The following is a 6,472-nucleotide window of genomic DNA, read 5'->3' as shown; positions in this document are numbered from 1 at the left end:
TCCTCCCTTCCTTCCTTCCTTCCTTCCTTCCTTCCTTCCTTCCTCCCTTCCTTCCTTCCTCCCTTCCTTCCTTCTTTGATACAGGGTCTCACTCTGTCACCCAGGTTGGAGTGCAGTGGCATAATCATGGCTCACTGTAGCCTTACCCTCCTGGACTCAAGTGATCCTCCCTCCTCAACCTCCTGAGTAGCTAGGACTATAGGTGTGTACCACAACCCATGGCTATATTTTATTTTTTATTTTTTGTAGAAATAAGGCCTCACTATGTTGCCCAGGGTGGTCCTGGTCTTGAACTCCTAGCCACAAGTGATCCTCCCTCGATCTCACTCCTGCTGGGATTACAGGCATCAGCCTCTATACTCAACCTAGGTTGAGAGCCTACATGAGGATCTAGGTGGGATTAAAAGTCCACTCTGACTTAAGCAAGAACAGTTTCTTCCCTTTCACTACTCTGAATGCTGGGCTGCCTGGATGTGAATTCTGGGGACTCCATTGTACTGTCTAGCATAGACCCTGCTTGTTTGCTCCCTGGAGGCTGGAAATGAACCAATATGAGGCACAATGGGAGGGGGAAGGCTGTTCTCTACCAGAAGCCTGGACAGTTTCTCAGAGTCCTTTACTTACATCTCTAAAGTTACCTTCTTCATGCTCAGCACACCCCCCTATTTCAGGAATGCAGTCTCCACACCTCCATTTGGTTTGTAGGCTCACCTTCTCACCTGTCAGGAATTGGTGGGGTTCATTGACTTCTCAGTAGCCTACATGCCATCACTGCAGAGATCTCAGACTGGGCAAGTGGTAACTGTGGATGGCCATGATGTGTTACCTGATTAAGAAATACTGAAAATGTTGCCTATAAAACTAACAGACCTTGTGCACCAAGAGAGGATGCTTTGAAATTTGTTGATGTATTTTTTCCTTCACTTGGCTCAGGTCCTTGCGTGTTTAAAAAGAAATGTCAATCCCTCTGGTTTTCTTTGCTGGAGCAGCAAAGAGCAGCAAGGTGCCCAGCAGGAGTTCCTGGCATAACAAGCTCATGCTGTGGAGAGACTCCTCACCAGGCAATCAACACAGCCAATCCTGCCACCAACAGATGTGTTCAAGGCAGAGACTAAATTGTGATTGTTCTCCCCCAACACACAAACACCCATTACACCCCAAACCCCAGCTGTCTTCCAACAACCAGCAGCCCAGGTTGGATTGCTATGTGTACAGAGTTAGTTTCAACCCACAATACCAGCAGTAATAGATTCTTGGCCCCCAGAGTCCAGTTTACAAAAGGGAGACAGTTCTCCTGCTCAACAGTGAATTCTGATGTAGCTCCAAGGGACCAGAACTGACTTAAGAAAGGCTAGAAATGCACTGTTGAGAAGAAAATCCAATAAGGAAAGTCTAATGGAATATAATTCTACACACATCTAAGAGGATGAGTATAATTTTTTCTTCCTTTGCAAAATTGGAAATGCAGTCCTACTTTGAAGGCCATTTTCCTTACCTGGCACACAAACATGAGAAGGCAGAAGGAATATGCTAAAGAGTGAGAGTCTGGCATAACGAGGCCTTTGTATGAGTATCCATTGAGGAAGCAATGCAGCCACCATAGTCAGAACAATGCAGCCACCATAGAAAATGCACCCAGAGAACGGGCACCATGGCTCACGCCTGTAATCCCAGCATTTTGGGAGGCCGAGGCGGGCAGATCACCTGAGGCCAGGAGTTTGAGACCAGTCTGATCAACATGGTGAGACCCTGTCATTACCAAAAATGCAAAAATTAGCTGGGCCTGGTGGTGTGTGCCTGTAATCTCAGCTAATCAGGAAGCTGAGGCAGGAGAATTGCTTGAACCTGGGAGGCGGAGGTTGCAGTGAGCTGAGATCGGGCCACTGCACTCCAACCTGGGTGACAGAGCAAGACTCCGTCTCAAAAATAAATAAATAAATAAATAAATAAATAAATAAATAAATAAATAGAAAAGAAAGAAAATGCACGCAGAAATGGAGTGGAAACATGAGAGTGAAAACTGACCAGACAGTGGTCAAGTGGCAAATACAACTTCCACGGAAAAGCCAATCAGGACGACTTTAATGGAATACCAGGGAAGGAGAGAATGAAAACTGGGATTGGGAAGGGATTGGAGATGACAAGAAGAAAGGGACAGCCAGGTGGGATAAAAACAAGGAAGAGGGAGCGAAAGACAAGAAAGTTGTGCGTGGAAGGGCAGGCATGGAGAAAGTGCAAGAGTTGGAAGGCAACAGTCAGTTTCGGTTCTGCTTACCTGTAATCCCAGCTATTTGGGAGGCTGAGGCAGGGGATCGGATCCCTTGAGCCCAGGAGTTTAAGAATAGCCTGGACAACATTGTGAGACCCAGTCTCCATAAAAAGGAGTTGGAAGGAAACACATGAGACACATGATAAGTAAACTGCCTCAAGTAAACTGCCATTGCTCTATTTCTATTAGTCATCAGTTTAAGACTTGAACAGATTTAATTCTATGTCATAAGAAGCAACTAAGCCGTTATATAACAGAGCCGATTTATATTTTTTTCTCCTCCACAGCTTCTGAGCACAGAATGTTTTTCTTTTTTCTTTTCTTTCTTTCTTTCTTTTTTTTTTTTTTTTTTTTTTTTTTTTTTTTTTTTTTTTTTTTTTGTGAGAGGGTCTCCTCTGTTACCCAAGCTAGAGTGCAGTGCCACATCACAGCTCACTGCAGCCTCAACTCCCTGGGCTCTGGCAATCTTCCTGCTTCAGCCTCCCAAGTTGCTAGGACTACAGGTGCACACCATCATGTCCAGCTAATTTATTTACTTATTCATTCATATATATTTATTTATTTATTTTGGTAGAGATGATGTCTTGCTCTGTTGCCCAAGCTGGTCTCAACTTCTGGCTTCAAGTGATCCTTCCACCTCAGCCTCCCAAAATGCTGGGATGACAGGCATGAGGCACCGCATCCGGACTGCGATTTTTTGAGTTAGGCTGATTTGCCTAACTCAGCCTAGATGTGGCGTGCCGGTGACATCATCCCACAGGACCCCAGCTCCACCTGCTTATTGTGCTTCTTTCAACACTGTCCTGGGTTCCAGAAGGCAAGAGTAAGAGGGAGAAAGTGGGGAAACAGGAGGAAATGCTTCCATATTACCCATCGCAACTCCAATGCATGTTGCTAGAGGCAGTTTTAGAACTTAGGATGTCACCTGGGAAAATATTGTGGTATTCCAGGATGGAACAGAGACAAAGAAACAAACTTGGAAACTACTTAGAAGGTAACAGTAAGAATTAATTGGGTTAGGATGAGAAAGAAAAAGCAAACGATGTATGGCTTGAGTAAATGAATGCATATGGTGCTTGTTACTGACACAGGGGAAAAAAGAGAAGAAGACTTTGGTGTGAGATGATTAATTCAGTTCTGAATACATTGAGTTTGAGGGGCCTAAAAGAGGTACAAATAAGAAAATCCCATAGGCAATTGTGATATATGTATATATCTCTCTCATACACAATGTGTATCTGTATATACAGATACACATTGTGTGAGATATATATACACACATATATATACAGATACATATATACAATACATATATATGTATATATACACATATGTATACAAATATATATACACAGATATGTATATCTGTGTATATATCTGTGTGTGTATGTGTATATATGTGTGTGTGTATATATATATGTCTGAGGTTCAGAAGGCAAAATATGTATTTACAGGTTATCCCTGTAAATACAGGTTTTTTTGAGTTATCAGAATTTAGGTGGCAATGAAATCTGTGGAATTATATCCAAACTCCCAGAGAGACCGCAGAGAAAATACAGAGTTAGTAAAACAAAAGGACTACAGGGAACCCCAACATTTAGGGGACTGGTAGAAGGAAGAGCCTGGAAAGAAAACTGAAAGAGGGTGGTAAGAGAAGGAAGAAGAAAGACTAGAAGAAATTGCTGGAATAAAAATTAAGGTAATAGAATGTTTTAAGAATGCCTAGCGGATGGTCGCAAGGCACACAGTGGAATAGTATTTGGATCTTCCCAAATTTCCCATATAAAGGGAGAGAGAGAAATGAAATCGCAAAACAAAACATATGGAGAATGAGAATCAATCACAGGATACCCTGAAGACCCCCAAAACACAAGGCGGTGACAACAAGCCATCAACAGTCACAGACACCACATGGTTTCAGCTTCTGTGTGGGTGAAGGCAGGTGGGAGCAACAAGGTCCCTGACACATCTGAGGACAGAACCCCAATTTAGCCCAAGGAATTCACTGGAAGGTACTGTGAGGCAGTTGGAGAACAGCGGCTGAAACTGACAGGGGTTTCCTCACTCTGATGCTCTTCATTTCTAAAAGACAAACTCACAGTAGGAAGGTCTCAAGAGGCTGGAGTGACTTAACCCATCTTAACTCCTGAAGCTGTAGCTTCAGAGCTCCTCACAGGAAAGGCCTCCACACTAGACAAGTGAAATCAAAATTGAGCATAGGAAAGAAAGGTCTAGCTCAAATTAGGAGAAGGAAATAGAGACAAGAAATATTTTGAATCATGCCCCCAAAAATGTTTAACCTTGCATGAGAGTAACCGAAGGTGCTTTATAACATTAGAAAAGTTACCTTTTCTAATGTTATATGCCTCTTTCTAAAAGTTCAGAAAAACTAAATTTTTCACCAAAACGAGCAACAGAGAATTATTAAGTTCAAATTTCTTACAATGTTTCTATAAGACAAAAGAGAATAATAAGCAGAATAGTATGCTGTAGAGAGTAAAAACATGCCAAAAGATATGTTCCAAAAATAAATCAAAATGGAGCCAGGCGCGGTGGCTCACGCCTGCAACCCCACCACTGTGGGAACTGAAGTGGGTGGATCACTTGAGGTCAGGAGTTCAAGACCAGCCTGGCCAACATGGTGAAACTCTGTCTCTACTGAAAATACAAAAATTAGCCAGGCGTGGTGACACATGCTTGTAATCCCAACTACTTAGGAGGCTGAGGTGGGAGAATCACTTGAACCTGGGAGGCAGAGGCTACAGCGAGACAAGATCATGCCACTGGACTCTAGCCTGGGTGACAAAGTGAGCCTTCATCACAAAATGATTAAAAAATAAATAAATGAAAATGGTTACATATGTGCAATGAGCTAAAAGACATTAGAAAATGACACAAGACATAAAAGATCAACATATATCAGAATTAGAAAAACTTACATAGGATGATAGAACTCAAGAAGAGTTAGAGGCCGGGCACAGTGGGTCACCCCTGTAATCCCAGCACTTTGGGAGGCTGAGGTGGGCAGATCACGAGGTCAGGAGATGGAGACCATCCTGGCTAACATGGTGAAACCCCGTCTCTACTAAAAAATAGAAAAAATTAGCCGGGTATGGTGGTGGGCACCTGTAGTCCCAGCTACTCAGGAGGCTGAGGCAGGAGAATGGCGTGAATCCAGGATGCAGAGCTTGCAGTGAGCCAAGATCATGCCACTGCACTCCAAACTGGGCGACAGAGTGAGACTCCGTCTCAAAGAAAAAAAAAAAAAAAAAGAAAGAAAAAGAAGAGTTAGAAACGAAAGAAGAAAGTCAATTTAGAAATGAGGAGCAAACTAGAAGGAACACAAAAGGAATAACACACCAAATAATGTCTTAAGAGAAGTAAACAATTAAAATATATTTTTAAATTCAAAAGGAAACAAAGACATTCAAAAGGGACTCAGGAGAAAGTGACAAATATTGGAGATATGCAAAGATGATCCAACAAGCAGACAGTTCCGAAGAAGAGAAATAAAACCAAAACCAAAAGCAAAAAAGCCAAAGAAATACTCAAAACTGCAATTTCAGAGGATGGTTCTAAAATTTTTTTAGAAAGATTTGAGGTTACATATTAAAAGAACACAAATCCACCTGAGGATATTAACCCAAAACAACCGATGTTAAGATGCAATCTAGTAAAATTGTTGAACTTTAAAGGAATTTATAAAAGAAATGAACTTAGGTTATCGTAACATTTGTTGGGAGCAGTGCATTTTACCAGATAAATAAGGAATAAAATAGTTTAGATTTTCAGATAAAATGATTGTGAACGAGAGATTTTATATCTAGCAAAACAGAACATCAAGGCCAAAGAGCACAGAAAAACTATGATCGCTAGCAAAGGACTAAGGAAATAGTGCTCTTACGATTTCTTCCAGAAGAATAGAAAACAAGCTTTGAACAACAAAGATGACTATAGAGACATTGACATAAGGACAAGTGATGGGCATGAAATATACAGCAACTTGTAGAACCAGAATGGAGTTAAAAGAGAGAGGGTGTATAGTATGTAATAGCAGTATGATTTGACAATGTAGACAGGATACAGTCATTATGGGGTGGGGATGGGCAGATTGGCTTATGAAAACACATCTTAAACTGCTTTAGTGATAATTCTAAATTAGACATCCTGGTAATTATAATTATAAATTAGACATCCTGGTAA

This window comes from Piliocolobus tephrosceles, chromosome 5 (assembly GCF_002776525.5).
Source record: "Piliocolobus tephrosceles isolate RC106 chromosome 5, ASM277652v3, whole genome shotgun sequence".
Lineage (NCBI taxonomy): Eukaryota > Metazoa > Chordata > Mammalia > Primates > Cercopithecidae > Piliocolobus > Piliocolobus tephrosceles.
The sequence above is the reverse complement of the archived record's forward strand: the minus strand, read 5'-3'. Positions refer to the sequence as shown.